Here is a 20506-nt window from a genome sequence, read left to right on the forward strand (position 1 = left end):
TGGAAGCCAAAAACGCCCTCTCAGAGCATCTGTGCAAGCCAAAAATCAGCTGGCCAGCACCCACATGCACATGCACCCACACCTGAGCTAGAGCAATGGCTCGCATGCCAACAGAAATGGCTGTGGTTTGCCATCACTGCTATGGTGTGACTTCCTTGGATATGGCTTAAGATGTTGCAGGAAACTAGCCAATCATATTTTAACAATAGTTTATTCTGATTTATGAATAACTAAAAGGCAAAATAGGTAAATTATTTTAACGGAAGAATCCTGGAGACTTTTGGCAAGTTGAGTTTAGCATCATTCAATCTGCATTTTACAATGTAATAAGTTATAATGAGTTTACAATATTAGAAGATTCGTAAGTTCGTATTTAACGTGTACACAGTGTTCCCTCGATTTTCGCGGGGGTTGCGTTCCGAGACCGCCCGTGAAAGTTGAATTTCTGTGAAGTAGAGATGCGGAAGTAAATACATTATTTTTGGCTATGAACAGTATCACAAACCTTCCTTTAACACTTTAAAACCCTAAAGTGCAATTTCTCATTCCCTTAGCAACCATTTAGATTATTACTCACCATGTTTATTTATTAAAGTTTATTAAAAAAAATATTTATTAAAGGTGGACGAAAGTTTGGCGATGACGTATGACGTCATCGGGCAGGAAAAACCGTGGTATAGGGGAAAAAACAGCCAAGTATTTTTTAATTAATATTTTTGAAAAACCGTGGTATAGCCGTTTCGCCAAGTTCGAATCCGCAAAAATCGAGGGACCACTGTACCTCTAAAGATCTTAACATTAAAACAGAATTCTAAATACCAGATAAAACCATTCCACAACAGAGGATTATAATTGTAACTCTTTGATTTGGGTGGCAATATAAAACATCAAAACTGTATAGGTTATCCAAATATTAAGAATCAACATAGCTGTTAGTTTATTCAGCAATAAATTGATTCTATTATGCATTCATCTATTCTGCTTAAAACATGGCAAAAAAAAATTTGTTCCACTGAAGCTGATACTGTAGATGCCAGCTATTTTGTTAGAGAAACAAATTCATTTTAAAATATGCAAATCTAATTTGGTTCTTTATGAAAATGAAGTACTAAAACATCTTTGTCAAAAATCATCCAATAATTCTTCCAAAATCCATATGAAAGGTGTATCCTTGTTACAGATCACTCCAGAAGTTCTAACATGCAAGTTTTAAATTTCTCAAAAATGCTTCATTGGGAATAAAATTAAATATAGCAAAAGGGAAAAGGAAGGGGGGAAATGGCTAAACTCAAATTTCATTAGTTAATCCGCCAAAGGAAAACATTTATTGCTCATAATGTCACCACAATCTGACTTTTAAAAAAAAATTCTTACATTACACAGAATTAAATTAAATTCACTTAACATAAATTTCGGGCTCAGTTGTGGTCATAAGTCAAAGGCCACCTGTATTATTTCCCCTCCATTTTTCCTTACGATAACAACTCTGTGAGTTGAGTCGGGCTAACAGAGTGACTGGTCCAAAGTCATGCAGCTGGCCTTCATGCCTAAGGCAGGACTAGAACCCATAGGCTCTTGGTTTCAAGCCTTGTGCCTTAGCCACTAGGCTTCAAAATCAAAACGCAGCCCTTCCTCCAAACAAAGCATTTTTACTGGACCATAAGAACCTTCACCAAGCTTATTCCATAACCCAATATGTGTTGTGATTCAGCCTGAGGCTCCTCAGGGACCGGCTGGATCTCTGCCGGATCCATGCCCAGAGGAGGAGGACAGTGAACAGGAGGGGGAGGACCAGGCAGACGGGGGAGAGGAACGTCAGGAAGAGGAGGGAGAGCAGCCTGAGACCCCCGGGGGGGGGCTCTCCCCAGCTAGTAGCCTGGATTCATTGGATGAAGATGCACAGGCTATAATAGACATGAGGCAGCGACGAGCAGCTCAAAGATGGGGCCAATTAGAAAGGTATTTCCATCCCTGAATTGGCAACAGCTGGGTTTGGGTGTGGTTCTCCTCAGCAGGGTTGAAAAGGTAGGCCCGCCCTTACAGTCTTGTGGAGAGTTATCAATTGGGAGTCCTGTGACCTTGCTTCGATCCTCGGCGTCTCTGATCTTGGCTTGTGGCCTAGAAGTCTGGAAGACTTGGGGGAGGCGTGGGTTTTATTATCTCCAGCGTTGTTTTTGCCAGCAAGAATTCTGTTTTATTGCCTGGCCTTCGTGAAACCTCTGTGAAGCTTCATAGTGTTCCTGTCTGTAAGAACAGTTTTTGTTACCTGTGTTTGCTTTGAATTATGTAAACTGCCTTTGCTTTTTACCAGTGTGTCTGGATACTCTTTTTGGTTGGTGTTGGCGTCTGGGGGGACCCAGACAGAACAATATGTAGCCTCAGAGACAATACTGGGAATATTTACAATAGAGGAGAATGACTTATCTCATGTATTACTGAAACCTGGCTGGGCCCAGAGGGAGGTGTTCCTCTCTCTGAAATTTGCCCAGCCGGGTTTCAGATATGGCATCAACCTCGACCCCAGGGAAGGGGGGGGAGGAGTGGCTATTATAGCCAGGGAAAGCCTTTGCCTACGTAGACTCATTGCTCCGGAAATTGCGGGTTGCGAGTCTCTCTTGATGAAGTTGGACTTAGGGGTTCAGGTGGGCTTATTTCTCACGTACCTGCCTCCCAGCTGCATGTCAAAAGCCCTGTGCTACTCGAGGAGGTAGCCAGGTTAGCGGTGGAGTTCCCCGGACTTATTGTCCTGAGGGACTTCAACCTGCCGTCACTCGGCGAAACCTCTGGGTTGGCACAGGAGTTCATGGCCACCATGACAGCCATGGACCTGACTCAAGTAGTACAGGGTCCGACTCACGAGGGAGGGCACGCACCTGACATGGTATTCCTTTCCGAGCAATTGAGTAATGGTCTGAGACTAAGGGACTTAGAAACATTGCCTTTGTCATGGTCAGACCATTTTCTACTACGGCTTGACTTCCTGGCTCCAATCCTTCCCCACAGGGAGGCGGAACCAATTAAGATGTTCCGCCCCAGATGCCTGATGGACCCAGAGGGCTTTCAGACGGCGCTTGGGGTTATTCCAGAGGCACTCGTCCACAGTTCGGCGGAGTCTCTTGCGGAGGCCTGGAACAAGGCTGCAGCGGAGGCTCTTGACCGGATTGCGCCTTTGTGACCTCTCTGTGGCGCTAGACCCCGTAGAGCTCCATGGTTCAACGAGGAGCTCCGGGAGTTGAAACGCCAGAAGAGACGTCTAGAGACGCAATGGAGGAAGAGCAGGTCTGAATCTGATCGAACACTTGTAAGAGCTTCTATTAAGACTTACAAAGTGGCGTTCAAGGCGGCAAGATGCGCGTACCATGCTGCTTTGATTGCATCAGCGGAATCCCGCCCGGCCGCTCTGTTTAGGGTGACCCGCTCCCTTCTTAACCAGGGGGGAGTTGGGGAGCCCTTACAGAGCAGTGCTGAGGATTTTAATACGTTTTTCGCTGATAAAATCGCTCAGATTCGGGCCGATCTCTACTCCAATTGGAAAACAGAGTCGACTAACAATGAGTCAGTCGAGGTGACTGGGACACGTACTTGTCCACCTGTCTGGGAAGAGTTTGATCTGGTGACACCTGATGAAGTGGACAAGGCCATTGGAGCTGTGAGTTCCGCCACCTGTTTACTGGATCCGTGTCCCTCCTGGTTGGTCTCGGCCAGCAGGGAGGTGACACGGAGCTGGGTCCAGGAGATTACCAACGCTTCCTTGGGGAGGGGAATTTTTCCAACACTCTATAAAGAGGCGCTCGTGCGCCCCCTCCTCAAGAAGCCTTCCCTGGGGGACTTCCGGTTTCGCTGAGGATCGCAGCGGAGTCTCTTGGCAGGGCTCTACCTCGAGACCCCCTCCTACCCTCCCAGAGGTCGCCCCAGCGCGATCGGATCGAGTCCTCTGCCCGGGGAGCCATCGCCGAGGCTCCGGGACAGAGGGTTCATCCTGCAGCTCTGGTGCAGGGAGCACCGGTCCTCTTCCAAGAGGACACGGCCATTGCGATCCCACCTAACCAGTGGGAAGCAAGAAACATCAAGAGAGTAAAAAGCAGAGAAACTGAACAACCCTAATCGAAAAAGGAATATTGCCAAAGAAGCTACAATTAAGGTAAAAAAAATTTCTATGTTCCATGCTAAACAAGAAGTTTAAAAAACAAGAAAATTGAATCGGAGTTTAAACGAAGGCGAAAGAGAAAGTTGTTAAAACAACATTGTATCCAGGCGCGAATTAACAGCCGGAACTTATTCTAACCACTTTCACTTGTTTTGAACTGTTAAATTTTTGCAAACAAGGAGATCCAGAAGATTTTAAAATGAGACATTAAAGGATTTATTATTTACAAAATGACATTATTTGGTTGAAAAAACTTCTTTTCCTTTTTTGAAACATTTTTGAAACATTTGGTTACGGAAAATTGAAAAATGAAGTCCGGGCTGGGATTTTTCTAGCGGAAGGACCAGACTGCTCACTATTTACCTACAAATTCTGAATAAATATATATAAAGGGGAAAAAAAACTCTTTTCACACATTTGAGAACTTTAAAATTTGGATTATTTAATCGACGTGTTTTTTTTTATTATTCTGTTGGACTATTTCCATTGGATTTCGTTTGGATTAATAGCGGTTTGTGGATTAACAGCATTTTCCTTGGATTTACTGCGGAGAGATTTCTTCCTGGGCTGTGAGAGACGGACCGACTTCATTTTAACTTCGTGAAATTAAACTGCATTTGCTTGGAAAAAGCTTTATAAATTTTCTAAAGACTATACCTTTCTTCAAAAAACGGAATACCTTTGCAGTACTCGTTAAGGTGTTTCTGACAACAAATTAGATCTTCAATCAATTGGTTTTTTTTGCGTTTTCCCTTTGATAATTTTAATTTTTGAATTTTAATTCTATATTACATTATATTACAATTGGTTCTGTTTATGCATTGCTAAATTTTCTTTTGGTCTTTGGTCCCCTGTCCCTCCTAATTGAATAATAGTCTTTAACTCTGATTGCCCCCTTTCTTCACATGTTTTTACCCTCCTTCTCACTTTGCTGACTTTTCCTTCTTATCTTTGCTGCAGTGTTAAACTAACCTTTTCCCCCTTTTCCCCTTTTCTTCTTCACATCTTCTTGATATAAACTTTGACTAGTGCAATAAGAATTAACAAGTTGAGCATTAATTAGATATATCTTAAATTTTAAGAGTATTTGAAATTTAGCTTTTTATTTGAATTAGAACTTTTATTGCTATTAATTAATTGCTATTAATTTAGTATAACCGTTACTGTGGGTTTGGAATTTACAGAATCTCTTTACATACTGCTAACATAAAATAACACTAAATTTAAATCTGAAAATGTCAAGTTCTTCCACCCATACTAAAACAATCAAGAAGCAAACAACTGTTATTTCTTCCCCGCAAAGTTCACCACATCCATCTCCCGCACAGCAGACTTTATCTGCAACTATGTTCACCAAGGAAAAGGACAGGGAGAAACAACCATCTCTGGCTTCAATCCAAGAGACATTAACAACATTAAATGACTTTATGCTAAAATCTCAACAAGATGCAACACAACAGAGAGATGAAATTAAAGCAGAGATGGCGGAAATGAAAGTTGACACAGGTGAAATGAAAGACCAGATGAAGGAGATTAAGCAAGTCTTGCAAGACAATGAAGTACGAATGAAGGCAGTGGAAGAAAAGGCGGAAAAGGTGGAGAAAAGAATTGGTCACTTGGAGGACAAAGCTGCTTCACGTTACAGAGGGTATGATGAATCAATTACACATCTGGAAATGCAACGTGCGTCATATGGACTTCGATTTCAAAACGTAATAGAAGAAAAAGATGAAGATTTAAAGGCCACTATGGCTGACATTATTGGGAAAATCCTCCAGATGGACCCAGATGACATAAAAAAAGAAATCGATGAAGTCTTCAGAATTTCTAACAGCTATATTCGCCGTTTTAATCTTCCACGCGAGATTCACATCAAATTTGTAACAAAAAGCATGAGAGATGATATATTGCATTGGTCAAGAGCGGGACAACTACAACACCAAGGCAGAGAAATAAAAATATTAAAACAAATTCCAAGACGTGTTCGAGAGACTAGAAGAGACTATCATTTCTTGACCAAACTTCTGATTAAAGAAAACATAACTTTTCGTTGGCTTATTCCACAAGGTCTATCATTGACATGGAAATCAACGAGATATAAATTGGAGAATCTAGACCAAGCAAGAGACTTTTATGAAAACAGTGGAATATGCGAAATGGAACAGATAACAAAAGAACTGGAAGCAATGCAGGCCGAAGCCATGGGGGCACCTGCACAAGCGGAGGACCAGGACCAAGGGGCCAGAAGAAAGCAACCTCAACGCGAAACCAAGAAATACAACAAATGACTACATTGAGAGATTTAAAAATCTTTTCAGTAAATGTCAATGGACTTAATGAACCAAAAAAAAGAAAACAAATGTTTTCCAAAATTAAGAATCAAAAAGCTCAAATTGTGATACTCCAAGAAGTGCATATAAAAAAGAGTAATCGGAATTTATTGTTAAATAATAAAATTGGAAAGATGTATGCTGCATTAGCAGACCAAAGGAAAAGAGGAGTGGCAATGTATGTTGAGAGTTCTATAAATTCCAAACAATTATATAGTGATGATGAAGGTAGAATTTTGATTGTCCAGATTGATATTGAACCCAAATCGCTTGCTATTGTTTCTATATATGCCCCAAATGATGACCAAATTGCATTTTATGAAAAATTACATCAAAAAAATTTAGAATTAAATTTGGAAAATATGTTAATTATTGGAGATTTTAATGCCATAACAAATAGACAATTAGACCATTCGGGGGTGAAGAAAAGTTGTAAAAAGAAAAAAAAGAATTTATTGCCCTCCACTTTCCAAAAAATGAAAGCAGAATTGCTATTGAATGATATATGGAGGGAAAGGCATCCCCACAGCAGGCAATATACTTTTTACTCAAACCCCCACAAAATTTGGACTAGAATAGATATGGTGTGGGCTCCCAAAACAACAGCAGAGTACATACAAGACGTAGAAATAGATGTTAATACTTGGGCAGACCATAATCCAGTTATAGTTTATATGAGAAATATTAAAAAACATTGTAATTGGCAAATGAATAGAAATATTTTGAAAGAGAAAGAATATAAAGAATGGATTGAAAAGGAATTAAAAATATTTTTTGAAATTAATAAAAATACAGACACCACCCCTCAGAACTTGTGGGATGCAACTAAAGCATACATAAGAGGATTAACAATATCCTATACTGCAAAATATAATAAAGAAAGAAAAAGAAAATATGAACAATTAATAAATGAATTAAAACAACTAGAGTTTCTATCACAACAAAATGTGAAAAATAAAGACTTGGGGAAAAATGAGTTTAATTAAACACAAAATTAGATTACAAGAACAAAATCAGATACTGGAAAAAATAAAGAAAGCTAAGCAACAATATTTTGAACATGCCAATAAATCAGGTAGATGGTTAGCATATAAACTGAGAAAACAGAGACAATCTAAATTAATTAGAAAATTAGAAGATAAAGATGGAATAATAAAATATGATCCAGAGGGAAAAGCAAATATAGTTCAAAACTTTTTTAAAGAATTGTATAAAGATGATAATATTGAAGAAGAAGCCGTATTTAAATACCTAGAGAGTGCAGAGTTACCACAAATAACAGAAGAGCAACAAGAAAAGATGGAGAGTCCAATAACAATGGAAGAACTCCTTATAGTTATTAAAAAGCAGAAAAACAACAAAGCCACGGGACCGGACACTATCCCGGCAGAGTGGTATAAAATAGAAAATGAAGTATTAAGAAATAATATGCTCCAAATTTTTAATGAATGTAGAGTGGATGGTAAAATTCCTAAATCATGGTCGGAATCTTTGATAACTTTAATTCACAAACCAGATACACCAAAAGAAAAAATTAAAAACTATAGACCAATATCTTTATTGAATGTAGACTATAAAATTTTTATAGCAATATATGCAGATAGATTGAAAAATGTGATAAATAGCAAAATTCACTCAGACCAAAATGGTTTCCTTCCAGGTAGACAAATTAAAAATAATCTTAGAACAATTATTAATGTATTAGAGTATTATGAGCAACATTCAGACAAAATACTATCTTTAATGTTCTTAGACGCTCAAAAAGCCTTTGATAACGTGAATTGGACATTTATAAAGATGCAATTAAATAAAATGAGATTCGGCCCCAAATTTGTTAATTTAATAGACGCTATTTATTCAGAACAAACGACAAAAAATATATTAAACAATGAACAATTAGAAGCGTTTAAAATAAATAAAGGAGTACGGCAAGGATGTCCCATATCACCTCTTCTTTTCATTATGACTTTAGAAGCACTCTTAATAAAAATAAGATCAGATCCAAAGATAAAAGGTTTAACAGTTAGAAAAGAGATATACAAAGTCCAGGCCTTTGCAGATGACTTGACTTTTATAATGGAAGATCCGTTAGTCACAGCACCAAGATTAATCCAAACAATAGAACAATATGGCAAGGTGGCAGGTTTGAAAATAAATAAAAATAAAACAAAAATTATAACTAAAAACATGAGTAAAATACAAGAAAGCAATTTAGAATGTATTACTGGAATGCAAATAGTTAAAAAAGTAAAATATTTGGGAATATGGCTAACAGCCAAAACAATAACATTAAAAAATGATAATTATATAAAATTAATTAATGAAATTAAAAAGGATCTAGAAATATGGAACAATTTAAAAATATCATTTTTGGGAAGAATTGCTACGATCAAGATGAATATCTTACCTAAGGTATTATTTTTATTTCAAGTGATCCCAATTAATCCAGGGGCTAACTTTTTTAAAAACTTAACAAATGTGGTTAAAAAATTTTTATGGCAAGGGAAAAAGGCAAGAATTAAGATAAATATGTTAGAAGACATAAAAGAGAGGGGGGGTTTTGCGCTCCCAAATTGGAAATTATATTATCAGGCAGCCGCTTTAACATGGATTAAAAATTGGATAACTTTAGAGGACATGAGAACATCAATATTAGAAGGACATGACCTCACGCTTGGCTGGCATGCATTTGTGTGGTACGATAAAGATAAAAACCATTCTTACTTTAAAAGACACACGCTGAGAAAATATTTATTTGATGTCTGGAAAGACATAAAGAAAAACCACTTTTTAACAATTCCAGATTGGGTTACCCCCTTGGACGCAATAATACATCCAAATTCTATTAATGATACAAGAAATATAAGATATAAAGATTTGTTAGACAATCAAATGAAATTAAAATCTAGAATTAAACTACAAGATAAAGGGATACAAATTGATTGGTGGCATTACGCACAGATTAGATCCAGATATCAGAAAGATAGTACACTCTACATATTTAACAAAAGTAAAAACCTGTTAAGTGAGTTAATCACTAAAAACCACAACAGAGTAATTGGAAAAATATATAAATATTTGATTACCCACAAGAATATTGAATTAACATTAAAAGATAGTATGATACATTGGTGTAGAAACATAGGTAAAGAAATTGATTTAGATACATGGGAGAAAGTTTGGATGCGTAACTGGAGAATGACAAAATCAGTTTCCTTGAAAGAGAACCAAATTAAAATGTTTTATAGATGGCATCTCCCACCAAGTAGATTAGCAAAAATGTTCCCAAAGACATCACCTCTGTGCTGGAAATGTAAGAAAGAAATAGGATCCTATTACCATCAATGGTGGACATGTAATAAAGCTAAAATGTATTGGAAAATGATAGAAAAAATGACAAAAGAAATTACAAAGCAGAAAATAGATTTCACCCCGGAGTTTTGTTTGCTAGGAATTACTAACCAAAATTATAAAAAAGAAATTTTGTACTTGATTATACATATTTTTACAGCGGCAAGGATTATATACTGTACGCGCAAAACTGGAAAGGGGAAGATATCCCCAAAGAAGAGGGAGTTATTGCAAAAATATTAGACTGCGCGGAAATGGACATGATGACAAGACGCTTGAATGAACAGGAAGAAACCAAATTTTACGCAACATGGAACAATGTTTATGAATGGATAGATAAGAATAAAAAAATAAAGAAAGAAGAGTAGCAATAATTATAGATATTTTAGATGATTTTTTCGTATTAAGATTTATATTAGATTTAGTTTACATAGATAGAATAGAAATTTGTTTTTTCTAAAGATTTTTTTGACTTGAAATTAATTAGAAATTTTTATATGACATTAAATTTTTTTACTAGATATTTTTTGTATTAGTAGCATTGAATTAGATATTTAACTGTGTATTCCTTTTTCTGTATCTGCAATTATACTTTTGAGAAGAGCGGGGATGATACATCCCTACATTGTATGTTAAATGTTTGTAAGTTTGTTTGTCATTTTAAAGAAAATTAATAAAAATATTTTGAAAAAAAAAAAAAGAAGCCTTCCCTGGACCCAGCCGTACTTAATAACTATCGTCCAGTCTCCAACCTTCCCTTTATGGGGAAGGTTGTTGAGAAGGTGGTGGCACTCCAGCTCCAACGGTCCTTGGAAGAAGCTGATTATCTAGGTCCCCAGCAGTCGGGTTTCAGGCCCGGTTACAGCACGGAAACTGCTTTGGTCACGTTGATGGATGATCTCTGGCGGGCCCAGGACAGGGGTTTATCCTCTGTCCTGGTGCTCCTTGACCTCTCAGCAGCTTTCGATACCATCGACCATGGTATCCTTCTGCACCGGCTGGAGGGGTTGGGGGTGGGAGGCACTGTTCTTCAGTGGTTCTCCTCCTACCTCTCCGGTCGGTCGCAGTCGGTGTTAGTGGGGGGTCAGAGGTCGACTCCGAGGTCTCTCACTTGTGGGGTGCCTCAGGGGTCGGTCCTCTCCCCCCTGCTATTTAATATCTACATGAAACCGCTGGGTGAGATCATCCAAGGGCATGGGGTGAGGTATCATCAGTATGCTGATGATACCCAGCTTTACATCTCCACCCCATGCCCAGTCAACGAAGCAGTGGAAGTGATGTGTCGGTGTCTGGAGGCTGTTGGGGCCTGGATGGGTGTCAACAGACTCAAACTCAACCCGGGTATGACGGAGTGGCTGTGGGTTTTGCCTCCCAAGGACAATTCCATCTGTCCGTCCATCACCCTGGGGAGGGAATTATTGACCCCCTCGAAGAGGGTTCGCAACTTGGGCGTCCTCCTCGATCCACAGCTCACATTAGAGAACCATCTTTCAGCTGTGGCAAGGGGGGCGTTTGCCCAGGTTCGCCTGGTGCACCAGTTGCGGCCCTATCTGGACCGGGACTCATTGCTCACAGTCACTCATGCCCTCATCACCTCGAGGTTCAACTACTGTAATGCTCTCTACATGGGGCTACCTTTGAAAAGTGTTTGGAAACTTCAGATCGTGCAGAATGCAGCTGCGAGAGCAATCATGGGCTTACCTAGGTATGCCCATGTTTCACCATCACTCTGCAGTCTGCATTGGCTGCCGATCAATTTCCGGTCACAATTCAAAGTGTTGGTTATGACCTTTAAAGCCCTTCATGGCACTGGACCAGAATATCTCCGAGACCGCCCTCTGCCGCACGAATCCCAGCGACCGACTAGGTCCCACAGAGTGGGCCTTCTCCGGGTCCCGTCAACTAAACAATGTCGGTTGGCGGGCCCCAGGGGAAGAGCCTTCTCTGTGGTGGCCCCGACTCTCTGGAACCAACTCCCCCCAGAGATTAGAGCTGCCCCTACTCTCCCCACCTTCCGTAAACTCCTTAAAACCCACCTTTGTTGTCAGGCATGGGGGAACTGAAACACCTCCCCCGGGCATGTCTAATTTATGCATGGTATGTTTGTGTGTGTGTATGTTAGTAAATGGGGTTCTTTTTAAATATTTTTAAATATTTTAAATTTATTTGGATTTGTCATGATTTGTTGTATTTTGCTGTGAGCCGCCCCGAGTCTGCGGAGAGGGGCGGCATACAAATCTAAATAATAAATAAATAAAATAAATAAATTTCTTGTGCACTTTTTTTATTATACTTTTGCCATTGTTTTTGAGAAAGCAGATGTGATACAGAAACCGGGAGCTGGTTTTAACTATGGAACATGTATTTGTAAGTGTTTTATTGTATAACAACATAGTTTCAGTTATGGCCGTGATGGCAAATCCATGGCATGCATGCCAGAGGTGGCATGCAGAGTCCCTCTGTGGGCATGCGCCCCATTGCCAGCTGCTCTTCTGGGTTCTGGCACACACATGTGCACCGGCCAGCTGGTCTTCACACAAAGACTAGCTGTGCAGTGTGCATGTGCAGGCGGCAACCCAAAACATGCTTCGGCATCCAGTCTAGTTTCAGCACTCAGTGCCGAAAAGGTTAACCATCACTGGGCTATGGGATTTTACAGGGAGTTCAAATATTTTCCATTTTTTAACTGTTCCATGTTTTTCCAGAGTTTTTGCTTTACCTTTAATCAGGAAGGGTTTAAGGTGGAAGAACAAAAAAGTTCCAAAATGTATCCTTACTAATTAATACAGAGTTATTCATTATATTTATATCAGAACTGTTTTGATTACATTAAAAAAATATAAAACTGTAACAACAAAAGGGGAAGATTACAATTCTGTAAGAGTAACTGATCTGTAGGGGCAAGTAGACAGGAGCTAGGCAGCTTCCGGTTCAAGAAGGCACACTGCCAAGCATGGAGGGTGGAAGTTATGCACACATTGGTGAGTCAACAGGAAAACTACATTTTAATAGTCAAGCAGAAGGACATGGTAGACCATCTACAAATTCTACAGCCAAAATCTACAGTCAAATAAAATGCACCAGAAAATTACATATAAATGTCTGTACACGAATGCTAGAAGCCTTAGAGCAAAAATAGGGGAATTGGCTTGACAAAAGAAAATAATATTGATATTATTGGCATAACAGAAACCTGGTGGAAAGAAAAAAACAATGGGACACAAGGATTCCAGGTTATAAACTGTATAGGATGGACAGGAGAGGGAGAAATGGTGGTGGTGTGGCCTTGTACATAAATGAGAAGTTAGAATCTCATGAACTCAAAATTCAAGAAAATTCAAACTCACCCACAGAAACATTGTGGATAAAAATCCCAGGACAGGAAACTAGTCTGACATTAGGGATCTGCTATCACCCTCCCAACCAAACCCTAGAGGCAGATTGCTATTGGAAAATAAATTTAAGGTGGCCTCAAAAAGAAATAGGGTAGTCATAATGGGGGACTTCAACTATCCCCGAATAGATTGGGTAAATTCTTGTTCTACACATGAAAGAGAGACAAGGTTCCTTGACATGTTAGCTGATTATTCCCTTGAGCAGATGGTCATGGAACCAACCAGGGGAAAGGGGATACTGGACTTGGTTCTAACTAACGCACAGGATTTGGTTCATGATGTCTTTGTAACCGAGCCCACAGGAGCCAGCGATCACAACACAATAACCTTCAGCTTAACCATGGATAGCAAATTGTCAGTAAAAACTAACAGAGACCTTAAACTTTCACAGAGGGAATTTTGCCAAAATAAGGAAAATAGTAAAGAAGGGACAGTAAAAAAAGTCAAATCCCTCCAAAATGCTTGGAAACTGTTTAAAAATACGTTACAACAGGCTCAACTAAAATGCATTCCTAAAAGAAGAAAGAGGACTGGAAAGTCCAAGAGGATACCAGTATGGCTTACGGGTGAGGTAAAGGAGGTTATTGGAAAGAAGAAAAATGCATTTAAGAAATGGAAGGCTCTTCCTACCGAGGAGAACAGGAAGGATCACAAACTCTGGCAGACCAAATGCAAGGCGATAGTCAGGAAAGCCAAGAGAGATTTTGAGGAGCATATAGAAAAGAATATTAAAAATAAAAACAAAACCTTTTTAAGTACATCAGAAGCAGGGACCCAACCAGAAAAACCGTTGGGCCACTCGATGACAATGGTCAGAAGGGGATAATCAGAGAAGACAAGGAGATTGCTGAGAGACTAAATGAATTCTTTGCCTCCGTTTTCACTGAGGATGATAGAGAGCATTTGCCTGCCACTGAATTAGTTTTCCCAGGGAGGGAATTAGAAGAATTAAACCAGATAGAGATAAGCAAGGAAGATATTCTTGCATGCCTCTCTAAACTAAATGTCAACAAATCGCCGGGTCCAGATGGCATCCACCCTAGAGTTCTCAAGGAACTCAAGTGTGAAATTGCTGAACTTCTAGCTAAAATATATAATCTTTCTCTAAGATCAGGCACTGTACCTGAGGATTGGAGGTAGGCAAATGTAACCCCGATCTTCAAGAAAGGATCCAGAGGTGATCCAGGAAACTATATACCAGTTAGTTTAACCTCAGTTCCAGGTAAAGTGATGGAAACCATTATTAACGATAAAATTACTGGGCACAGGCATTGCTGAAAGCAAATCAACATGGTTTCTGCAAAGGCAAATCATGTCTTACTAACTTGTTAGAATTCTTTGAGGGTGTAAATAAACACACAGATAAAGGGGACCCAGTTGATATAGTATATCTTGACTTTCAGAAGGCTTTTGACAAAGTCCCTCACCAAAGGGTCCTAAAAAAGCTCTTCAGCCACGGAATTAGAGGACAGGTCTTGTCCTGGATTGGTAACTGGCTAAATTGTAGGAAGCAAAGGGTGGCAATAAATGGACAATTCTCTGGATGGAAAGAAGTAAGAAGTGTTGTACCCCAAGGCTCAGTTTTCGGACCTTTACTTTTCAATTTATTCATTAATGATCTGGATGTAGAAGTAAATAGTGAGGTAGCAAAGTTTGCTGATGACACTAAAATGTTCCGGGTAGTGAAAAGTGAAACTAATTGTCGGGAGCTCCAGAAGGATCTCTCGAAATTGAGTGAGTGGGCAACAAAGTGGCAAGTACATTTTAACCTAAACAAGTGCAAAGTTATGCACATTGGGGCAAAGAACCCCAATTATACCTACCAACTGATGGGGACAAAACTTTCTGAGACAACCCAAGAAAGGGATCTTGGGGTTTTGGTGGACAGCTAAAAGAAGATGTCAACCCAGGAGCAGGAGTAAGAAAAGCAAATTCCATGCTTGGCATGATTAGGAAGGGAATCGAAAATAGGTCAGCAAGCGTTGTATTGCCTCTGTGCAAATCGATGATGAGACCACACTTGGAGTATTGTGTACAGTTCTGGACACCGCACCTCAAGAAGGATATAATGGAACTGGAAAAGGTGCAAAAAAGGGGAACAAGAATGATAAAGGAAATGGAGCACCTCCCTTATGATACCAGGTTACAACGCCTTGGTCTCTTCAGCCTTGAAAGAATGCGTTTAAGGGGTAACTTGATCGAAGTGTATAAAATCATGCATGGGATAGAAAAGGTGGATAGAGAAAATTTCTTTTCTCTATCACACAATACTAGGACAAGGGGGCACTCCCTAAAGCTCATAGGTAAGAAAGTGAGGACAAATCAAGGGAAATATTTATTCACCCAGAGGGTCGTTGGTTTATAGAATTCACTTCCAGAAGAGGTCGTGACAGCTGTCAGTCTTGATAGCTTCAAGGCAGGATTAGACAGATTCATGGATGCTAAGCATATAGATGGTTATTGAAATGGATGTCCGGGGTGGCGCAGCAGGTAGAGTGCTGTACTGCAGGTCACTGAAGCTGACTGTAGATCTGAAGATCAGTGGTTCAAATCTCATCACCGGCTCAAGGTTGACTCAGACTTCCAGCCTTCTGAGGTGGATAAAATGAGGACCCAGATTGTGGGGGCAATATGCTGGCTCTGTTTAAAAGTGCTATTGCTAACATGTTGGAAGCCGCCCTGAGTTTAAGGAGAAGGGCGGCATAAAAATCGAATAAATAAATAAATAAATGTCCAAGTGCTGCCTCTATGTTGGTTGAGGCAGGCAGGATTCCCGTGAGTACCACTTGTTGGGAGTCAAGGGAAAGGGAGGGTCTTGACTTCTCTTTCTGCTCAAGATCCCCATGGACAATTGGTGGGCCACTGTGTGACACAGAATGCTGGACTCGATGGGCTTTGGCCTGATTCAGCATGGTTCTTCTTATGTTCTAACTAAGCCACAAAATATGGCTTTTTTTAAAGTATGGTGCAGCATTCTTGATCTGCATTTCACATTTTTTATTTCCTAAAATATGATTATTTAAATAATCATTCCCAGAATTTTTCTTAGGCTGGTTTAAGTTTTATTTTCTCAAAATATTTGAGTAACAAAAGTGATTTCAAATAGCTGTACTTTTCAAAATATTAATATTATGCAACCCATGAAGTTTATGGCTCATTCAATTTTTCTTAACCTCCGAATCTTGTCTGCAGCAGCAGGAGACAGTAGCTTGCAATCATAAAAGGAGACAACAAGGCACCTGTCTCCAGAACACAGGAATTTCTCCAACTGTCTCTAAATAATGTAGCTCTCACCTTTAAAAAAAAAAATAGTGTCTGCTTTTTACATGGGAAAGGAATTTGATTAAATTTAGGTCTGAGGAAGATAAATAAAGCAATTTTCCTTCTGGAGTCTAAGGTTTAAGAGATGTGTGCTTCAGTATTTTATTGTATATTATACCATATTATTATTTCATTTTTATCCCTTTATCCCAAAATATTTATTCACAACCTGGGTACGCAACTGAAGGTGGCAGTGGTTCTATATATTCAATGGAGCTTACTTCTGATTTGCATACCTACAATTAAACTAAGGATATGAATTGAATTAATTGGATTGAATTGAATAATTTATTTGGCCAAGTATGATTAAACACACAAGGAATTTGTCTCTGGTTCAGAAGCTTTCAGTGTGTGTGCAAAGCAACAGAGTAATGAGGCATTTTACTGAAAGTGTAGTAGATCCTTGGAATAAACTTCCAGCAGATGTGGTTGATAAATCCACAGTAACTGAATTTAAATATTACTGGGATAAACATATATCCATCCTAAGATAAAATACAGGAAATAGTAAAAGGGCAGACTAGATGGACCAGGAGGTCTTTTTCTGCCGTCAATCTTCTATGTTTCTATGTAATGAGAATCATCATAATAATACAGTGATACCTTAGTACTCAACTGTTTGAAAGTCATGGAATTTGGTACATTTTGATACAAAAATGTTGTCCCAATACAGTGGTACCTCTAATTACGAATGCCTCTATGTATGAACCTTTCGAGATACGAATTTTTCGAGATACGAACCGGGTGTTCAAGGTTTTTTTGACTCTTCTCACGAACCATTTTCAAGTTACGAACCCTCGCTTCTCTTTCGGATGCTGCTGCGAACAGTGGGCAAAACAAGCGCTTTTAAGTTTGCAGGCTCTGATGATCACAAGGGAACTGGAGTCAGGCTTTGCCGTGCAGAGTCTCCACCCTCCCCCATCCCTTTTGCTACCATCATGGCAAAGCGCAAAGGCATTGGAGAAGAGAGAGAATGGGCGGCGAAGGTAGCAGCAGGCGAGGGGCATTTTGAAACGAGATCGGGCGGAGAACGTAGCAGTAGGTGAGGGGGATTTTGAAGCCAGATGGGGCGGCTGCAGAGAGCTCCTCGGACTCACTTCCAAAACGCCCCCCCCCCTACTTGCTGCTACGTTCTCTGCCTGATATCGCTTCAAAATGCCCTTTACCTCCTGCTACGTTCTCTGCCCGATCTCGCTTCCAAAATTACCTCTCACACCGCTTTTTTTTTAAGCCTTAAAGTTTTGGATTTTTCTATTTGGTTTGCACGCATTGTTTGCTTTCACATTGATTCCTATGGGAAAAATTGCCTTTTCTTACGAACTTTTCTACTTACGAACCTGGTCAAGGAACGAATTAAGTTCGTAAGTAGAGGTACCACTGTATCATCATTTGTTTGGTACTCAATGCACAAGCTTGTTGATGTAGGCTGCTTTGTGACTCACTACAGTAGTACCTCTACTTAAGAACTTAATTTGTTCTGTGATCAGGTTCTTAAGTAGAAAGGTTTGTAAGAAGAAGCAATTTTTCCCATAGGAATCAATGTAAAAGCAAATAATGCGTGCAAACCCATTAAGAAAGAAATAAAAGCTCGGAATTTGGGTGGGAAAAGGAGGAGGAAGAAGGGGAGGAGGACAGCTGCTGCCAAAGGAAGAAGGTGAGGTGAGGGGAATCAAAAAAATCCAAAATTTTAAGGCATAAAAAAAAAGAGGGACTCTGAGGCGCCTCTCCAAGCGCCCAGAGAAAGGAAAATGCTTCATTCGCTCTGGACTGCCAAAGCCTCCTTAAGCACCACCGAAAGGCTCCTCTGGCAGCACAGAAAAGGCTGAGATGGCCGGGATAAAAGGGGGAATGGCAGGAAACTGGCTGGGCCTTCATGCCGCTCTCAAATTTCCTGGAAAATTTTTCCGGGCTCGGGTTCTTAAGTAGAAAATGGTTCTTAAGAAGAGGCAAAAAAAATCTTGAACATCCGATTCTTATCCAGAAAAGTTCTTAAGTAGAGGCATTCTTAAGTAGAGGTACCACTGTAAATTGTTCCTTATGGGAAAAATTTGTTTGGTATTCATTGTTTTTGGTACCCAACCCACCTCCCAGAACCAATTAATGATGAGTACTGAGGTACTCACTTAACAAATTTCTCACTTTTCAACTTAAAAGTTTGCGCTGAATTATACAGTGTTCCCCCGATTTCCGCGGGGGATGCGTTCCGAGACCGCCCGCAAAAGTCGAATTTCCGCGAAGTAGAGATGCGGAAGTAAATACACTATTTTTGGCTATGAACAGTATCCCAAGCCTTCCCTCAACACTTTAAACCCCTAAATTACAATTTCCCATTCCCTTAGCAACCATTTAGATTATTACTCACCATGTTTATTTATTAAAGTTTATTTTTTTAAAATGTTTTTTAAAGGCAGACAAAAGTTTGGCAATGACATATGACGTCATCGGGCGGGAAAAACCGTGGTATAGGGGGGGAAAACGCGAAGTATTTTTTAATTAATATTTTTGAAAAACCATGGGATAGATGTTTCGCGAAGTTCGAACCCGCGAAAATCGAGGGAACACTGTATTTGTAAATTGAGGACTACCTATAATCTACTCAAAGTGTATACAGTGGAACCTCGACATACGAGCAGCTCTACTTACGAGCTACTCGAGATAAGAACTGGGAGGGGAGCGACATTTTTGTTCGCCTCCCGAGCTCACATTCGAGATACGAGCGCTAAGGAGCTGTCTCCTGAAGCCGAACACTAACTTCCGCTTTCGGCTTCAGGAGACAGCTCCTTGGCGCTCGTATCCCGCGTGTTTTAAAAGGTTGCAGCCGGCCTGGGGGGCTGGGGGGGTGCTGGCAAGCCCCCCAGGCCGGCTGCAACCTTTTAAAACACGCGCGCCGCTTCGCAGCTGTCTTCTGAAGCCGGAACGCTAACTTCCGCGGTCGGTTTCAGAAGACAGCTGCGAAGTGGCGCGCGTGTTTTAAAACGTCAGAGCCGGCCTGGGGGGCTCGGGGGGAAGCCCCCGAGCCCCCCAGGCCGGCTCTGACGTTTTAAAACACGCGCGCTGCTTCGCAGCTGTCTGCTGAATCCGAACGCGGAAGTTAGCGTTCCGGATTCAGCAGAGAGCTGCGAAGCAGCGCGCGTGTTTTAAAACGTCAGAGCCGGCCTGGGGGGCTCAGGGGCTTCCCCCCGAGCCCCCCAGGCCGGCTCTGACGTTTTAAAACACGCGCACCGCTTTGCAGCTGTCTCTGAACGCTAACTTCCGCGTTCGGCGGCAGCGGTTTTTTTTGTTGTTGCACGGATTAATTGACTTTACATTGTTTCCTATGGGAAACAATGTTTCGTCATACGAGCGTTCTGACTTACGAGCCTCCTTCCGGAACCAATTAGTCTCGTAAGTCGGGGTTCTACTATATTCTTATTACTAAATGGATTTAAAGTTCAGTTAACCTATTTAGCACACCATTAAAACAAAATCAGCCTGGATTACTTAACAACATTTACAAAATATTTTTTTAAAAAATGTTTTACAATGAGAATACAAATAGTCCTTGACTTACGACCACAACTGAGCCCAAAATTTATGTTGTTAAGTGAAGTATTTGTTAAGTAAATTTTGCTCCATTTTATTATCTTTCTTGACACAGTTGTTAAGTGAATCACTGTAGTTGATAAGTTGGTAACACAGTTGTTAACTGAATCTGACATCTCCATTGATTTTGCTTGTCAAAAAGGTCACAAAAGGGGATCACATGACCTTGGAAAACTGTATGAATCAGTAGCCAAAAATATGAATTTTGATCACGTGATCATGGGGATGCCACAAAGGTTGCAAGCAGGGGTGAAATTCAATTTTTTCCCTTACCAGTTCTTTGGTTTTGGCTTGGTGGGCATGACAAGGGAAGGATATTGCAAAATCTGCATTCTTACCCCACTCTGTAGCCAGCCAGAGGTGGTATTTGACAGTTCTCA

General features: G+C 40.2%; 1 protein-coding gene across 6 annotated transcripts in view; it reads right to left on the reverse strand.

Annotated features, from left to right (window-relative positions):
- The window catches only part of PLCE1 (phospholipase C epsilon 1), a 219957-nt gene that overhangs the window by 133894 nt on the left and 65557 nt on the right, over positions 1-20506 (reverse strand). The gene's annotated exons all lie outside the window — the stretch shown is intronic.

The sequence above is a fragment of the Erythrolamprus reginae genome, chromosome 5 (assembly GCF_031021105.1).
Source record: "Erythrolamprus reginae isolate rEryReg1 chromosome 5, rEryReg1.hap1, whole genome shotgun sequence".
NCBI classification, from domain to species: domain Eukaryota; kingdom Metazoa; phylum Chordata; class Lepidosauria; order Squamata; family Dipsadidae; genus Erythrolamprus; species Erythrolamprus reginae.